General features: G+C 32.7%; 3 non-coding genes across 3 annotated transcripts; all 3 read left to right on the top strand.

Annotated features, from left to right (window-relative positions):
• The first annotated feature begins 7,821 nt into the window (after positions 1 to 7,821).
• On the top strand, positions 7,822 to 7,940 carry LOC121266630. Its single transcript, XR_005940852.1, has one exon. It is a non-coding gene; the product is annotated as a U5 spliceosomal RNA (small nuclear RNA).
• Positions 7,941 to 12,813: 4,873 nt separating this feature from the next.
• On the top strand, positions 12,814 to 12,926 carry LOC121266632. The gene has a single exon (XR_005940854.1). It is a non-coding gene; the product is annotated as a U5 spliceosomal RNA (small nuclear RNA).
• A 5,055-nt stretch (positions 12,927 to 17,981) lies between these two features.
• Positions 17,982 to 18,100, top strand: LOC121266662. Its single transcript, XR_005940883.1, has one exon. It is a non-coding gene; the product is annotated as a U5 spliceosomal RNA (small nuclear RNA).
• The last annotated feature ends 789 nt before the right edge of the window (positions 18,101 to 18,889 follow it).

Here is an 18,889-nt window from a genome sequence, read left to right as displayed (position 1 = left end):
ACTTGAGTTTGAGATTGCTTAATACTTAAATTCATTTGTTATCATCAAAATCCATATATAGATATATAAGTATATGAAGCTTGAAAACTTGGGTTCAACAAGTAGTGAAATAGTTTGAGTTAAGATATTTTATTGACTTTTGGGAAAGGAGAGAGCAAAAGTTGAATACAAATATCATAAAGTTAAAAAATTGTTTGAATATTATTTTTCTTTTCAAATTTGAAAAAGTTGTATTGTTTTTGTATTTTGTTTGAGAGTTTGAAAAAGTTCTAATGATTAGGTGATAATTAGATTAAAAAGTTGAAGATTTGAAATTGAAAATGTTTTTTACTTGAGTGATGTTTGTGAATAAAATATCTACGAATCCTTGAGAATACTTGTGTTCCAAACGCGCCCTAGCTCATGTACACGACTCATTCCATTATGCAAGCAAGATTGGTTAGATTAGACCACTTTTAGTTGGTTATATGTTAGTATCAAAAGTTTACCACTAGGCCAAAAGCAATTGCTGTTAGCAGAGGTGCAACTTTATTTCATTATACAATTTGGCAACACAAAGCCCCACATCTATACGTGATGCAGGAGAGCATGAGGGCTTTGTGCACACAAGGTGCACCAACAAGTTGAGCTGTCAAGCACCGATAGATTCCCATAAGTTTAGCGAGTCCCTAAGGGAGATCGCTAGATCCCATAATCCAACAATCTCCTCCCCATCGACACTCGGGAGACTCGAACTCGCAACCTCGCTCTGATATCACTTGTTAAGATCAAGCGCTTACCACTAGGCCAAAAGCAATTGTTGTTAGTAAAGGCACAACTTTATTTCCTTATACATTTTGGCAGTGTAGAACCCCATATCTATACGTGCTTCGGGCAAGCATGAGGGGCTTCACAGTGCACACAAGGTGCACCAATGAGTTGGGCTGTCAAACACCAGTAGACTCCCATAAGTCTAGCGAGTCCCTAAGAGAGATCGCTGGATCCCATAATCCAACATTATATATTCACTTGCACGCCCTCAATAACCATGTCAAGACCATCAAGGTTCCTCTTCTAAATGAATATTATTGGAATATAAATAAATTGTATTATTCATCCATCGAAATCCAAGTACTTGAATCAAATGAAAGAGCACTCTCAAATTTTTGTTATTTGTTTATAAACGTTGGTGTATTTGTATTCATTACAAAATTGTTATAAAAGGACAAATATTATATTTTGGAGTCACATCTAGATCATATTTCAAAGTTAGATAAAATCTTGTTGGCTTTTGACCTAATTTGAGCCTAGCTAAATCTTGACATTCGTTTAGAGCTTGTGGCTGAAATAGCAGAACTGGTTTACAAAGAAAAAGAATTAAGACAAACAAGAATTTCATATTCCTTGAAAAGAGATTAAATTTACACTGCAATATACGAACTTTCAGAAAATTGATGTTTTTATAATATATATATATATATATATATATATATATATATGTGTGTGTGTGTGTGTGTGTGTGTGTGTGTGTGTGTGTGTGTGTTCCTGCAGTTGTTCCTACTACAATATCACCATCAGCAAAACACCCATCATCTGAACTATTATTGTTCTTCTGTACGCCATCTAGAATGAGGAACAACGTGAATGATTTACATGCATTTGGGATTCAACAACACTTCATTGGGATCAAATGCATTAAATTAGCTAAGACTGGAATCATCCTGATCGAATTCCTCGTCACTCTCTTCGGCAATAGGCTCCAGACTCGGTGAATTAGAAGGCTTGTGGGGATAAACAATGAGGCAGGAGCTACCTCAATCCAAGAAATGATCATATTTGTGATCTCCTTAGCCATAGATCAGATGTTCGGGGCTCTTTCCACCCACCTTTCTAATCAAAGAAGAGAGAGATGGCCGGGATAGAGTTGTTTCAAGATCTTTTCAAGAGATTTTTGTTATGATCCGATCGAGATGATTCACATGTGAATATTTGAGGCAATTATATATATATAGGAAGAGGGAGGAGGGACTGAGATCACATGCATGCAAGAGAGAATATCAGAAGGAAGTAGTTATCAGATACTGCCACTTGATCGGTAATCCGCGCATTCATGTGGATCACATGAACATGCTGAAAATGGCTTCTTTAACAAGAGTCTTACAAATTGACGAGAGACCGAACATGTCACGAAATTTGCGAGGAAAATGTTTGGACCGCACAAAAAAAAAAAAAAAAAGAGTCAAAAGACAAGAACCTGCCTGAAAAATTTGTAAGAGATCCCTCAAATATCTCCAAAAAGTCCAACCAATTCAAACTGCCAATCTCGACTTCTCCTTTTCTAGTATCAATTAAAAGGTAAAAACAAAAATACAAAAACAAAGAAACAAAATGGCCTACTTGTGCTTTAGGTGTGAACTAGATTTTCAGCTTTATTTCGAAACTTCTCCTTTTGCATATATAGATGGATGGTGCATGCTTGCCAAATATAGAGAAGTATTAACAAGTTTAACTTGTGATATTTTGCATATACTATAATAAAACTGCTTATTTACGATTAATTATTTCCAAGAAAATGATTATTTCCAACTAAAATGAATTTGTTTTCGTTGCAAATAGTCATTTTTATCGCAAAAAAATGATTACAAATATCCGTTTTTCTTGTAGTGATAAATTGACAATAGAGACCTTATTTTAACATTTTGTTAGTCATTTTGCATTTAATGGCTAATCTATTGGAAAATGATTCACTTACAACTACTTTACAACTATTTTACAACTACCTTACAACTCTAATTATTTTTGAATGGAAGGAAGTTAGTAAAATTTGAGACTCAAATAAAAAAAAATAAAAAAACTTTATTATTATTTATGAAAGCACACTACTGCATCGACTAAGATATAAAATGAGTTAAAGAGTTTTGTTACTCATCATCTTACACACTACACTTGTTTTTATTTTTTATTTTTTTTTTATTTTTTTCACGCTAAACTAATTGAGTTTTTCTATTCATTATGATCCCCACACCACATACTTGCTAAAGAAAAATAAAATAAAAAGATAAAAAATTATTTATGATATGTAGTATAAGAATGATGAGTATAATTTTTTATAAAATAATTGTATGAATAACAATAACCAACATTATCTTTGACCGTCAAGGAGGGATCCCTCTTTATAACAATGAGTAATGCTGCCTATATGCCTAGCTTGTGCAAGTTTCATATAAGTTCTTTAAAAATAAATTTATTATAGAAAATAAATTTTCTCATGTGGTCCAACTCTTTTTTCAAATGTCTTCTGTAAATTAAACTTGCGTGCCTTTTACTTGCACAAATTATCAACTTGATGAGATGAAATATTCAACTTAGAGCTTGTTAAAAAACTGATTGAACTTTCTTCTTTGGGACTTGCTAGGTACAAGCGGTTTGGTGCACCAAACTGTGTACCAATACTCAAGTATTTTTTTATTATAAAAAAACGAAAGAAATTTTTTTTGAGAAATAATAAGGTCATTCGTATCACAAAAATCATTTTCATTTTTAATTCACATTTTTTTATTAAATGATTACCTTACATTTAACATTGGTGCACGGTTTGGTCAGCAAAATCGCTTGCAAGAAGATTTTTCCTTTTAATTATATGCCGATAATTAGATTGTACAACCATATTCATTAAGGCTTCGTTTGTTTTGCTATAAGATAGTTTTGTAAACACTTTATATGACTTTAGACTACATTTAGACGTTAAGATGAGTTGAGTTGAGTTTTGAATAGTATAATTTTGTGAGTCCCGCTGAAATGAGTTTAATTTTTTTTTATAACAAGTTGAAAAATTAATAGATTCTAATATATAATTACTTTGAGATGAATTGAATTTGATTTAACAATCAAACACAACATCACCATTACACCTATTTCAAATTCTCATATAAAATATAATAAATAATTTAATTTTTTTAAATCTCAAAACAATAATAATATTAAAATATAATATTTTAAATTTTTAAACAAAACATAAAATTTTCATCTCATCTCAAACTTATGTTTTGATTTGCCTCGAAACTTCCGGCAAACAAAAAAATTATTTTAGCCAATAAAAAAATCTAAGCGCCTTTCTTTTTCTGGAAGTTGGTCAAGAGTAGGTTAGTCAACTGTCAGTTCTCAATTGCACTTTTTTTTTTTTTTTTAATTATCTTGGACCAAACATTATCCAAATTAATTGCAACTCAATTAGACTATACTTTTTCATAAGAATATGTCAATACAATAATTTTCTCATTTAAATACGACTCCCATTTATATTTTGCAACGACACAAATTTGATGTGACTAAAAATAAATATGTAGATTAATCACAAGTCGTCACATAATGTCTTATTCTATACCAATCATTAAAAAAGATTAAAAAAGTCCAAGAATTAAAATACAATGTATTTTGATAGATTCACAAGTGCACTTCAAGTCGACTTTGTGCTATTAAAAAATCGTTGAGAACTGATTTGAATGATTTTTATTTCTTGTACAAAATGGTAATCAAATTTTTTCAGTTCGGTTAATCAATCATTCGAAAATCCTTGTTTTGGAAGTCTCTTAATTCAGATCGAGTCGGAATATGCCTTTTCAAGTCGAGTTGGGTGAACAGAGCTTGCTGTCAAGTCTCTAATAACATTTTATTTTTCCTTTTCCGATCTCTCTCTTGCAGTCCTTTTAGAAAAATGCTAAGCAATCTTTTGATTTTTCTTCTCTAAGTTTGACTGTTTATGTATTTTAATTTTTTTAATAATTTTTTTAATAATTAAGAAAGTAACTACTAGTAAATATGTGTATCTTTTAAAAAAATATTTAAATATATTTAAAAATAGTTGAAAGAAAAAAAAATGAAAATGCACACCAAGCTTTACATGTTACGCGCCCCTTAGCATTTTCCTTCCTTTGATATCTTTGATCTCTCTCTCTCTCCCTCCCTCCCACCTAGTTTTAGAATTTTGAGTTTAATATTTTTTAATAAGTAAAATTATGCATCACATTTTCATTCTACTTTTATTGCATTTTGTAAATGAGACATTTTCTCTCCCATTTGGACCGTCTCTTTTTTACCCAAAAAAAAAAAAAAAATCAAATGTTAATGGACAATGACACATCATCATAGTGAGATAGCAGACAGACAATAATAATATACTATATAATATTTTCTATTTGAAAAATTAATATTTTGATTTTTTTGGTTGTATTTTTTCATTCCTTTGATTTAAAATGTTTAGAACTAGGATCTATAGTTATGGTCAAGCTTCAAAATAGTCTCTCTGTCAAGGCTCTATTACTCAACTAAAAACGATACTGATATCATTATACTTCATTTACTATTGTTTTATTATTCAGCTATTTTTTTTTTCATTTTTCTCTTTGAATTTGGATTAAAAATCACAGAACATGACATTCTTGCATAATATAGAAGAAAATAAACTCAATCAACCAATATAATCATGTAATTTAATTAAAAATAAATCTAATTGTATAAAAATGTCTTCTATTTTAATATAAAATTATAAGAAAGTTATAAGCTTGATATTCTCCTTATAATTTACAATATGTATATCACACTTAAGTGCTACCAAAAGGGGTCTCTTTCTTTCTGACAGTGTTTTTAAAACTCAAAGAGAAAAAGAAAGTCAATTTTTAACATCAATGAAGATCAACAAATTAACATCCCTTCTCATACCTGGAAAAATTATGAATAAGGAAAATTATCAAAGGTAGCATATATTGGATTCAGATGAATGCAGTGTTTGGATATTGTATGATCATGAAGTACTGTAGTTCTAGATGACATCGAACACAACCCCTAAAAGAGTTAGGTCTCGTTTGGTTACACAGATTAGATAAGATTAAAAAAAAAGATTAAAAATATCTATCAACTTATTTGGAAAAAAAAAACAAATAAATTATTGAGAAATATACAACAAAAAACTTACAAATTTTAAAAATCCAACTAAATTAGAAAAAAAAAATTGAATAATAACATTAAATTTATTTTTTAACACTTAAGATTAGTAAAAAATTTTAAGGAAAAATCATTGTGTTAAAATTGTTATTAGATATATCAAAAAAATTAAAAATCAAATTAAGGTAAAATAATTCAAAAACTAACTAATTCCTCAAATTAAAGAAAAAAAGATCAAACTGGCAACCCGTGAGTGGTGATTGTGGCCGGCCACCAAGTTGTAGCCTTGGATGGCCAGCCCTCTTAAAGTGTAGCCATCACAAGAGAAAACCTGGGAAGCGGTCTGGCTGCTCCCCCTTATTAAGCCGCCCTCCAATGGTTGTGCGCCACGTAAGTAATTTATAGTGTTTAGTCTACATTTGCATACATTTAATCAGAGACCCATACAGCCTCCTCCCTCACTCCTTCATCTTCCATTCCATCCCAACCAAAAGGAAATCCCACCCCACACTCATCCTCGACAGCGCTCGACCCAAACGGTGGCAAGGATGGAGCTCGACCCAGACAGTGACGGAACTCAACCCAGATGGGATGGTGCACAATCTTGTTTATTTGTCTTCCTTGTTATATGATCACTGGTTACAAGATGCTCTTTTGAACAGTTCAGAAATGCTACAAAGTTTCGTTCACTCTGCAGTAAGTTATCCAGCAACAATTTTTGTTGCCATTCAGTTTTAGTATTCTTTTTATTTATTTTTTCTTTTTTGAACAAATATTACAGGCCTTTACATATCCAGAATACCCAACTGTGTAGGTTCTTTTTTTTTTTTTTTTAATTCTTGCAATTTTTCTGGGTTCATGTTTGTGATGCAGGTATGTAAAGCACGTGTTGTTCAAGTGAAAGGGAAAAGATGAGATGCTGCCAAGTTGAGTTCAAACACCTTGTGCAATCCTCCCAAACTTACGATCTATTGGGGCTTTTTTATTGCCGGATTCTTTGTATACTTTCTTGTTGTATTCTTTTCATCTCCCAAGAGCTTGGAGACGAAGACGAAATGAGGAGGCGCTGCCCAAACAATGATTTCTATCTTTTTGCGTGTGGTGATTCTGTGTGGTGAGATCTAACTAGTCTATTGTATTTTTTCCTACGTGTCGGAGGGTTGTTCTTTTATCTATAACAGCCCGCCATCCCGCAGCGCTTCTGCCATCACAATCATCACTAGGATGACCCTACTTGGCACCTGCCAACTTCTTGGACGGCCCGAATTAGGGCACCCAAGTTGGAAGTATATCTCCTCTCTGATTGATGCACTCATTTTCGTTGCTTCCAAGAGTTCTAACTTAATTTTGTGGAGTGTTTCTGAAGCTGAATCGGCCGAACTGAGCTTTTGGATGTTGGAGGCAATAGAATAGGGAGCGGTTTTCTTGCTGGGGATCGAAAACTTTTTATATGCTGTTTGTATTGAAAAGATGTGTTTGTGACTTTGGGTTGTGTTTTCTTATAAGTTATATGTATATATAATAATATCATGTGTTTATATATATATATATATATATTATTGATAATGATAAGTACATAATCAGACTTTCGTTTGGCACCATTATCTTTTCGTTTTTCAAATGAGACCCTACCTCAAATTAATTTCTGTCAAATGAAAATTTGATGTGGCTTTACAGATATTGATTTTCTCACGAATCTAAATGTGAACGTCAGAATATATTTGACTGATATCATTCACACAACTGCAGCCGTTGGATTATGGTTTCTATGTACACGTGCACAGCTGCAAACTGCAAACTGCCGTCTTGTTTCATCACCGAGTCCCACACTGTAAAGATGCAGTGGAATCCCCGCAAGAAGATTACCATAAAATGGAACGAACTCTCCTCTACAAACCACGCAGCCGCGCGGTGAGCACAGAGCGAACTATTCTTTCGCCTTTTACTAAAGAATACCGTGTGCTCGCCGCAGATGGCGGCATACGCCAATTTTTGGAGGGTGTTCTTCCCTGTGGAAGAGCCCCTTTAATCTCAGTCCCAAACTATTATTGTTTTCTGGTCTTTCTAGTCTTGCAAAGGAGTCATGGTACAAGCAATCTGGAAATGGTGACAGACTGGAACATTTAGGTTGCATTTGGATGTTAAAGTGAGTTGTATTGAGATGATAAAATATTGTTAAAATATTATTTTTTATAAAATATTGTTAGAATATTATTTTTTAATATTATTATTATTTTGATATTTGAAAAAGTTGAATTGTTTATTATATTTTGTGTTGAAATTTAAAAAAATTGTAATGATGAGTTGAGATGAGTTGAGAGATGTTTAATAATCAAACGTACTCTAAAGTCAATTTTCTTGAATGTTGACGAGTTTAGTTCGAGTCCCAGATTTTCTTTCGGCTTGGTTGTTCTGTGCAGGTGTGTAACAGTCCCGTTTCATGAGATTGGTTGTTTGTGTTTGAATTGAAAGATGAGGGGAAAAGAAATAGGTAAGAAAATCAATGCCCTGACGTTTGGAGGAGGTGCTCAGAATCTCCAAGAAAGCCATTACACTTTGCTACATTTCCTAATAGATATTTCAATGAAATAATTTCATGCAGCTAACTGAGTTATATTAGATGAATATCAATCACGTGCTCGCTATTAAGCACTTAGTTATTTAGTTTTTTCTGCTTTAAGTATGCACCTGTACATTTTAGCATGTTTTTATAGCTTCTGTTAGATTATATAACACAAACAATGTAATGCTACTTTACCTTTTGGAAAAAATCAGAAATATTTTCACAACTTGAGTCTCTGTATTTTACATGGTATCAGCTTAGGGTTTCCTCAATGGTATCTTCCTATAATATTTCCTTCGTTACTATGGGGATTTTTCGAATCCATATTTCCTTCAAATTGTTCGTTCAACTCTCGCTTGAGCGAGATCCAGGTAAAGAGTTCAGTCAACACTCAGCTCGAGCGAGTGCTAGCTCTAATGTCGCTCAAACAAATGTTGGTATATAGAGATCTGCACCATTTTGGTATAAATACATATTTTAATTTTCACTTTATTGTACTTTTGAGCAGCCAAAATACAGAGAGAGTGAGAGAAATCCTTTTGTGAGATTCCTAAGAGTTTAATAGGTGTATTGAGATTTTGGGATTGAGGATTTTGTATTTGATTTCTTGTATTGCACCTTCGTTTGATAGTGAGTTTATTGAGACCGACCCTGCCAAAGGACATAGACTTACTCTAAATTGAACCACTTAAATCTTGGTATTCTCTGTGTGATTGTCGTTATTTTCTTTTGTTTGTTTCCGCTTTTATATTTCAAATTAGTTGCTAATAATCAGTTAATCCCTTCAAAATGGTAACAGGGCGCCAAGCTCTATAGAAGATCTTGAGGGATGGCTATGGCAAAGTTTGAAATAGAGAAATTTGACGGTCGAAACGATTTTAGTTTATGGTGCATCAATATGAAGGCTCTACTGCGACAATAAGATTTGTCAAATGTCTTAGATGGGAAGGTGTCTCGTGATTCTCTTGCATTGACAAAGGAAGAAAAAGAAAAAGCACATAGTACTATTATGTTGTCACTATCTGATAGAGTTTTGCAAGAGGAGGTTGCTAATGAGAAGACTGTTGCTAATTTTTGGGAGAAACTTGGGAGCTTGTATGTGAAGAAATCGCTCACAAACCATTTGTCTCTGAAGCAAAGGTTATACAAGCTAAAAATAAAGGAAGGTATTCCTATCTCTGAACATCTAGATGAATTTAATAAGATTATTATGGATATTAGGAATATTGACATTAAGCTTGAAAAATAAGATCAAGCCTTAATTATTTTGTGCTCGTTGCCTATGTCATTTGATAATTTTGTGAATTCAATATTGTATGGTAGATTATTTCCTTGGCAGATGTGAAATCTGTTTTGGATTCTAAGGAATTGAGAACTAAATTGAATATGAAGGGCATGGATAATCAAACCAATGGTTTGTTTGGTAAGGATTCCTCTTGCAGGGATAGATCCAATGAAAGGGGTTCAGAGAAAAGTATGGGTAAATCCAGGGGCAGTTCACAGTCAAAGTTTAACAAGAAAAATATTAAATGCCATTACTGTCACAAGTTCAATCATTTCAAAAATAAGTGTCCTAGACAAAAAAATAAGGAGGAAGGTACTAGTTCCTCTAATAATGTTAGCATTGCTGATGATAAGTCTAACGGTTCATATATTGTCTTAGCAATTAGCAGATCTAACAATCGCTTTGGTGACAAGTGGGTTATGGACTCAGCTTGTACTTTTCATATGTGTCCCAAGAGAGATTGGTTCACTTCCTATGAACTAGTCAACAGTGGTTCCATTCTAATGGGTAATGATATGGCCTATAAAATTGTTGCAATTGGTTTAGTTAGGATTAAGATATTTGATAGAATTGTCAAGACTTTGTCTAACATCCAACATATCCTAGATTTGAAGAAAAATCTTATTTCATTGGGCACTCTTAATTCTCTAGCTTTCCAATACACCGGTGAAGGTGGATCTATTAGGGTTAGTAAGGGCGCCATGATTGTAAATAAATGAGATAAGACTGATGGCTTTATTTCCTTCAAGATTTATAGTACAGTGACAGGTGCGGCTGCAGTGTTTGTTTCAGATGACCCAAAGTCAGACCTTACTTGTTTATGGCATATGCATCTGGGTTATATGAGTGAAAAATGGACGTCTATTCTGAGTAGGGATGTAAAACATTAACCAAAATATCGGTTGAACCGGACCGAACCAATGCGGTATCAGTTTTTATATTTTGAAAATTGATTTAAACCAAACAAAACCGGTATATATATTTATAACTTTTTAATATTATATTATATGCTAAATTTATAATTAATATAAAATGGAATTCTAATCTTATTATTCAACTCTACAATCGTATAATATAAAATTAATATAACATAAAATTTTAAAATTAAATATAAACATTAATATTAAGTTATTAATATAAATTTACTTTTGATATATATATCAAGGATAAATACATTATTTACATAAATAAATTATAATATATATTCTTTTTGTAAATACATTTTTATATATTTGATCATATATACTCATAGAAAAAGTCTAGAACTTATATAGATTATAGTTAAATTCAATACTATACTAGTATGTGTTAATTATTATAAAATAATATACTTAGACTATAATATAAATAGACTAATAGTTTAGTATATGTAAATATCATATTATTACTAACATAGATAATCCGTAAAACTAGAAAAGCTGAATTAGACCGGACCGAAACCGGAAAAACAGGAAGTTTCGATTCCGATAGTAAATCAATCTCGTATCGCTTCTTAAATTTTTAAAACCAGTGTATACCGGTTCGGTTCTAAAAAATGTACAGAATCGAACCGAACCAGACCGGTTACGTCCCTAATTTTGAGTAAGCAGGATCTGCTTTGTGATCAGAAGATAGAGAAACTTGACTTTTGTGAGTATTGTGTTTTTGGTAAATAGTGCAGGGTTTAGTTTACTGCAAACGTTCACAGAACCAAAAGTACTGTGGACTATATTCATTCTAATCTTCAGGTCTATCTTCTTTTCCATCAAAAGGAGGTGTTCAGTCACTCATATTTATTGACGATTACTCAAGAAATGTCTGGATTTATTTTCTGAAACAAAAGAACGATGCATTTGCTAACTTTAAACAATAGAAGACTTTGATTGAAAATCAGACAAGCAAGAAGGTAAAACGACTTCAAACTAACAATGAAATGAAATTGTACGGAGTTGAATTTGATTAATTCTGCAAAGATGAAAATATTGCAAGGCACCGCACAGTTAGACACACTCCACAACAAAATGGAGTAGATGAACATATGAATAGGGCTCTCTTGGAGAGAGCTTACAGTATGCTTTAAAATGCCAGCTTATCTAAAGATTTCTAGGCTGAAGAAGTCAACACATCTTGCTATTTGGTTAACCGGTCTCTAGACACTGCTATTGAATTGAAATTCCAAATGAGGTATGGACTGGAATTCCTACTGATTATTCAAATTTGAATTTTTTTGTTATCCTGTATATTTTCATTGTAATGAAAGAAATCTTGAGCCAAGGGCAAAAAAGGCCATAATCATTGGATATGTTAGTGGGGTGAAAAGACTCAAATTGTGGTGTATTGATCCTAAATCACCCACATCTTGACCAATTAGAAGACGACACATGCCATCTTATGCACAATCAACATTTAAAAAACTTAAGAAAGTAAAATAGCACAATAATGTTAAATAAAATAACATTACAAATATTTAAAAAATCAATTATTTAAACTGAGAAGTTTCTAACAAATAAAAAATTATTTAAAATCTTGTATTAAAAAATCAATTATACAAAAAATGTAATAAACTGAAAAGTTTCTAAGAAATAAAAGTTATTTAAATTTTTTTGCAAAATTAAAATATTAATTAACAAAAAAATTGGTGAGAATGACGAATATTATATGTTTGGGATAAATTATCCATTCTAACTCTTCTAGTGATTACGAGATGGAGTCATGTAGGTCGTTAAGACTCCAACGACCCGATCCTCACCACTCTCTGGGTTGGGCTTCCATGTTGGACCCACTTCTTACTGAGCGCAACCCAAGTCCCTCCACCCGTCATCCCCCGTAACATACCCAAGTCAATTACTTGCGTCTTGGAATCTATATGTGAACGTCAGAATATATATGACTGATATCATTCACACAACTGCAGCCGTTGGATTATGGTTTCTATGTACACGTGCACAGCTGCAAACTGCAAACTGCCGTCTTGTTTCATCACCGAGTCCCACACTGGAAAGATGTAGTGGAATCCCCGCAAGCAGATTACCATAAAATGGAACCAACTCTCTACCACAAACCACGCAGCCGCGCGGTGAGCACAGAGCGAACTGTTCTTTCGCCTTTTACTAAAGAATACCGTGTGCTCGCCGCAGATAGCGGCATACGCCAATTTTTGGAGGGTGTTCATCCTTACTTGGAAGAGCCCTTTTAATTTCAGTCCCAAACTATTGTTGTTTCTAGTGTTGCAACAGAGTTCTATAAACAATCTTGAAATGGTGGCAGACAGGAACGTTATCTCAATTTTCTTGAATGTTGATGAGTGTCAGTTGAATCGTTCGAGTCCCAGATTTTGTTTCGGCTTGGTTGTTCTGTGCAGGTGTGTAACAGTCCTGTTTCATGAGATTAGTTGTTTGTGTTTGAATTGAAAGATGATAGGAAGAGAAATAGGTAAGAAAATCAATGCCCTGACATTTGGAGGAAGTGCTTAGAATCTCAAAGAAAGCCATTACACTTTGTTGCATTTCCTAATAGATATTTCATGCAGCTAACTGAGTTATATGTGTAGGTAATATTAGACGTATATCAATCACGTGCTCACTATTAAGCACTTAGTTATTTAGTTTTTTCTACTTTAAGTATGCACGTGTTTTTTTAACATGTGTGTATATATATATATATATATATATATATATATATATATATATATATAAAAACACAAACAATGTAATGCTACGTTACCTTTTGGAAAGAATCAGAAATATTTTCGCAACTCAAGTCTCTGTATTTTACGTGGTATCAACTTAGGGTTTTCTTAATGGCTTCTTCCTATGATATTTCCTTCGTTACTATGAGGATTCTTCGAATCCATATTTCCTTCATAATGGGACTCAACCTCTCACATTAGAGAACTATTCTACTTGGTCACGATTGAGCGATCGATGATGATGGCGCTACATGCAAAGAATAAAGTTACCTTTGTGAATGGTTCAATTCGGCAACCAAATCCAAATGATCCTCTGTTTCATGCCCGGGAATGCTATAATAACATGATTTTATTATGGATTCTTAATTGTATTTCTAAGGAAATGTCGTGAGCATGATCTATGTTGAAACTGCTCATGAGGTCCGGTTTGATCTTAAATAACGGTTTGATCAAGGTAATAGTCCTCGTAACTTTCAATTAGAGAAGGATATTTGTTCTTTATCCCAAGAAAATATATTTGCTAGTTCTTACTTGATAAGGATGAAAGGGCCTTGAGATGAATTACAAAGTTATTCTCCCATGCCACATTGTTCTTGTGGAGTTTTGAATGTTTTAATTGACTACCAACAGCACCAATATGTTCTTCATTTTCTTATGGGGCATAATGAGAGCTTTTCAAGCATCAAAGGTCAAATATTGCTCATGGACCATCTGCCTCCTATCAATAAAGTTTTTTCTCTGTTTTACAAGAAGGAAAACAATGATAAGTGAGTCATATAATCATTCCATCTTTGGAATTTGCTGTTTTGTTTTCCAAATCAATGAATAATAATCGAGGTCCTTCTGGAAAATCATTTACTCGTAAAGATCAACCAACTTGTTCTCACTATGGTATGACTGGCCATGTCATAGATAAGTGCTACAAGTTTCATGGTTATCCACCTAGCTTTTGCACTAAAACTAAATCTGTTTCAGCTAATCAGGTTTCAATTCAAGATCTAGATCCTACACCTTCTATGGCTCCAATTCCTCAGTATCTCTGCAGAACAATTTCAACAATTGTTGGCATTTATCAATTCTCAATATCAACATAGTTTTGAATCCTCTTTTGGTCATGTAATTGCTACTGTGGCCTCCAATAACACCTTGCACTCAACATATTTCAAGTAAACAAATTTTGCCCCTTGGCATTACACATTTTGTTTTTTTTAGTAATTTTCAATTGACTAATTTGTCTTTTGATGCGTGGATCATTAATACAGGCAACTGATCATATAGTGTCTTCCAACATTTTTTTTTTTACTTCCTTACCTTCTGTTGTTGATTTCACTATCAAGTTACCAAATCGATCTTCTATTACAGTTTCTCATGTTTTGACAAATGTCCTTTGTGTGCCTTCATTCTCTTTCAATCTCATTTGTCTATAAATAGACTAATTCTTTATATTGTTGTTTCCTTTTCATGTCTCAACATTGTTTCATTCAGAACCTTACTCAATAGAGGACAATTGGACTGGGTAGCAGACATGATAATCTCTACATTGTGCAGCAGCCAATGTATCACAAGTCTTTCATTTATGTTGTATCTCCTATTGTTTTTCCTGTCTTACACAATTATGTTGATCTTTGGCATCATCGTTTAGGTCATCCTTCATTTTCTAAATTGATTGTTCTTCATAATGTTGTATTTGAAATTCATTCTTGTAATAAGCAACATCATTACTCAATTTGTCCTCTTGCTAAACAAAAGAAACTATCATTTCCTACTAGTACTTGAGTAACTAGTTCAATCTTTGATTTGATCATTGTGATATTTGGAGTCCTATGTCTACTCCAACGATTGATGGATTCTAATATTTTTTTACAATTATTGATGACTATTCTAGGCATACTTAGTTTATTCGCTGAAATATAAATCTGAGGTATGCCCATTGATTCATTCATTTTTCTCTTTAGTTGAAACTCAATTCCAAACTAGAATTAAAACCATTCGGACAATGGTGTAGAATTTTCTACGCATAATTTATTTGCTCTTAAAGATATTTTCATCAGCCTAGTTATGTGCAAGCACCTCAATAGAATTCCATTTTGGAACATAAACATCAGCACATTCTAAATGTTACTCGTTCTCTCAAGTTTCAAGCTAATCTTCCTATTTGTTTTTGGGGGAGATTGTATATTTACTATTGTTCATCTCATTAACAGGCTTCCTACCCCTTTTGTCTATTAAAACTCCTTTCGAAATACTCTTTCATGTTGTCTCTTCTTATAGTCATCTTAGAGTTTTCGGTTGTCTTTGCTATGCTACAACTCTTTCTGATAATCGAGCTAAATTTGAACCTAGATCTCGTCGATGTATTCTCCTTCGTTATCCGCATGGTATCAAGGGTTACAAGATTTTAGATCTTAACACTATATAACTCCATTTTTGTCTCCAAGATGTTTTGTTCCATGAATCCATTTTTTCATTCCATTATTTTAATCTTCATACTTCTCATCATTCCCTTGTTTCTGGTTCACAGTTTCCTTCTTTTTTACCTATCCCAATATTTGATTCAACTACTTCTAATGCTTCGCAGTTCCCTTCAGATTCTATTCCTTCTTGTTTTTTAAGAAGATCAACTCATGTTTCTCGGTTACTTGGCTATTTGCATGATTATATATAATTGTAGTTATGTTTATGCTCCTACAGTACCATCTCCTCTATACTATAATTTTTCTCATACACTTTCATATTTCAAACTATCTTCTACCCATTGAGTTTTTTCCTTACGTTTCTGTTCATTTTGAGCACACCTCTTTTAAAAAAGCTATGCATTATACTCACTTGAGAGATACAATGCACTTATTTTGGAAAAAAATAAAATAAATATAAAATTTATATAAAAAATAATAATATTTTAATAATAGATCGGTTGTATTTTTTAAAAAAAAAAAAAAAAAAGAATACAACATACAATTACTGTTTTCAAGACGGATACCTTTGGTTTAAAAAGTTTAGAAGTAGGACCTAGTTATGGTCAAGTTTTTAAATATTCCCTCTGTCAAGTCTCTGTTACTCTCCTAACTGAAAATGGTGGCGAAGCTCATGTCGATCACCATGTCATGACAAATCGGGAGACGATGGTGTCGTATTATGTACGGTTAGCATTTAAAACTTTTAAAAAATATACAGCCAACATGCTACATCCGTGTGAACAATAAAAAAGAAAAATAGAAATAAATTGAAAAGTCAAATCAAGTTATAAAATCAACAAAATAAAAACAAATAAAAATAGAAAAAAACATTACTTTTTTATAAAGAAACCATAAGATTAAAAACATCTATCAACTCATTTGAAAAATTAAATAAAATATTAAAAAATACAAAACAAAGAAGATTACAAAGTTTTAAAACCCCAACTAAATTAGAAAAAAATATGAATAAAGACATTAAATTTCTTTTTAACTCTTAAAAATATGAAAAAAATTAAGGAAAGACATTATGTTAAAATCTTTATTAAGACAAAACTAAAAAAGAAAATTAATGTAAGATAAAATAATTCAAAAACTAACTAATTCTTCAAAATAAAGAAAAAAAAATCAAACTGATGACCCTTGAGGGATGATAGTTGGTGGCCACCAAAGTGGTAGCCTTTGGACAGCCAGCCCTCTGACCCAAATCGGTTCAAAGCGTAGCTCGACAATCACCCTCAGTAAATTTTGCTTGCCCAGGAGCGCTCAGTAACAAGTGCTTGCTAGAGACTGTCCACCAACATTAGCTCACCGCTCTTGAGGTTTGTAAAGTCACTCGTGGCCAGAGGTGAGGATTCAATTAGGTTTGTCATTTTAAAGAGATTGTCAACGGGTAAAAATACCTTTATAACTTTTAATTTTAAGGATATAATCATAATTTTAAAAAAAAATCAAATGATTGTCATTTCTATCTTAGAGAAAATTTCTTAATTTGTTTCCTAACAAATATAATATGTCTTAAAGTGCTTTAAGGATATGGTTATGAAACTATAAATAACTTTTTAACAGTATAATTTTTTACTCAAGTTATAAATTATAAGTCCTAAAATTATAAGTTATATTTTCTACCGCAATCCTAAACATGCACATAATATGTTATGTCTCATAAACAATACAAAAATTTAAATTTATATCAATATATAAGAGCAAAAGAAAAAATACTATTTCTTGAATAATATTAATTCATAAATTTAGCTAAATGATACAATATGTAATCTTTATATGATAAGAACACAAATGGGGAGGGTATTGTGTAACTTTATACATGATCTATCTAATAACAATACTATCTATATATAGTGAGATAGTTGATGGTGTCGCTTTACAGATTGATTACAGATATGTGAACGTCAGAATATATATGACTGATATCATTCACACAACTGCAGCCGTTGGATTATGGTTTCTATATTCACGTGCAAACTGCAAAGTGCTGTCTAGTTTCATCACCGAGTCCCACACTGGAACGATGCAGTGGAATCCCCGCAAGAAGATTACCATAAAATGGAACGAACTCTACTCTACAAACCACGCAGCCGCGCGGTGAGCACAGAGCGAACTATTCTTTCGCCTTTTACTAAAGAATACCGTGTGCTCGCCGCAGATAGCGGCATACGCCAATTTTTGGAGGGTGTTCTTCCCTATGGAAGAGCCCCTTTAATCTCAGTCCCAAACTATTTTGCAGCAGAGTCTTATAAGCAATTTTGAAATTGCTGCAGACTGGAACATTATCTCAATTTTCTTGAATGTTGATGAGTTTCAGATCGTTCGAGTCCCAGATTCCTCTTTCGGCTTGGTTGTTCTGTGCAAGTGTGTAACAGTCCTGTTTCATGATATTAGTTAGGGTGTCACCGACATGGTCTTTTTGAGATTTGAAAAATCAATATCACATTTCATCCTTAAACTAGTACTTCTGGTATGAGAAGGTAAAATACACCAACTCAAAATGGTTTTTAAAGCCCAGGCCATCAAGGCTCATCACTAGAAGACAAATGAAGAGAGAAAAATGGAACATAAGAGGTGAGGATGTCAGGAGACAGAGTTGTCAGGAGAGAGTAGAAAAGGAAAAAACGGTCAAATATGCAAAGCAGATATCCCTTACTACTACTGAGGCTCTCACAAGAAGATGGTCAAATAAAAGAGACAGGGTGTCTATAGTTTCGAAAACTCTTTTATTGAATGCTTGGAGGGATTTTTGGCGAGGCTTCTTCTTTGGCTGCTTCTTTGAGCTCTAGAGAGAACATCTTTTCCAGCAAATAAATCTCCAACTCTCATTGTAATTGTACAGTGAGAAATGTGAGGGTATGAGAGATTGTAAACAAGCATATTATAGTAGAATCTCTCCTCCCCAAAACTCCGTGGACGTAGGCCTAGTGCTGAACCACCTATCTCTCCTTATTTTCTCTATATTTAAATATTGTTCATTGCCATCGACATACCCA

The sequence above is a fragment of the Juglans microcarpa x Juglans regia genome, chromosome 5D, assembly GCF_004785595.1.
Source record: "Juglans microcarpa x Juglans regia isolate MS1-56 chromosome 5D, Jm3101_v1.0, whole genome shotgun sequence".
Classification (NCBI taxonomy): domain Eukaryota; kingdom Viridiplantae; phylum Streptophyta; class Magnoliopsida; order Fagales; family Juglandaceae; genus Juglans; species Juglans microcarpa x Juglans regia.
The sequence above is the reverse complement of the archived record's forward strand: the minus strand, read 5'-3'. Positions and strand labels throughout refer to the sequence as shown.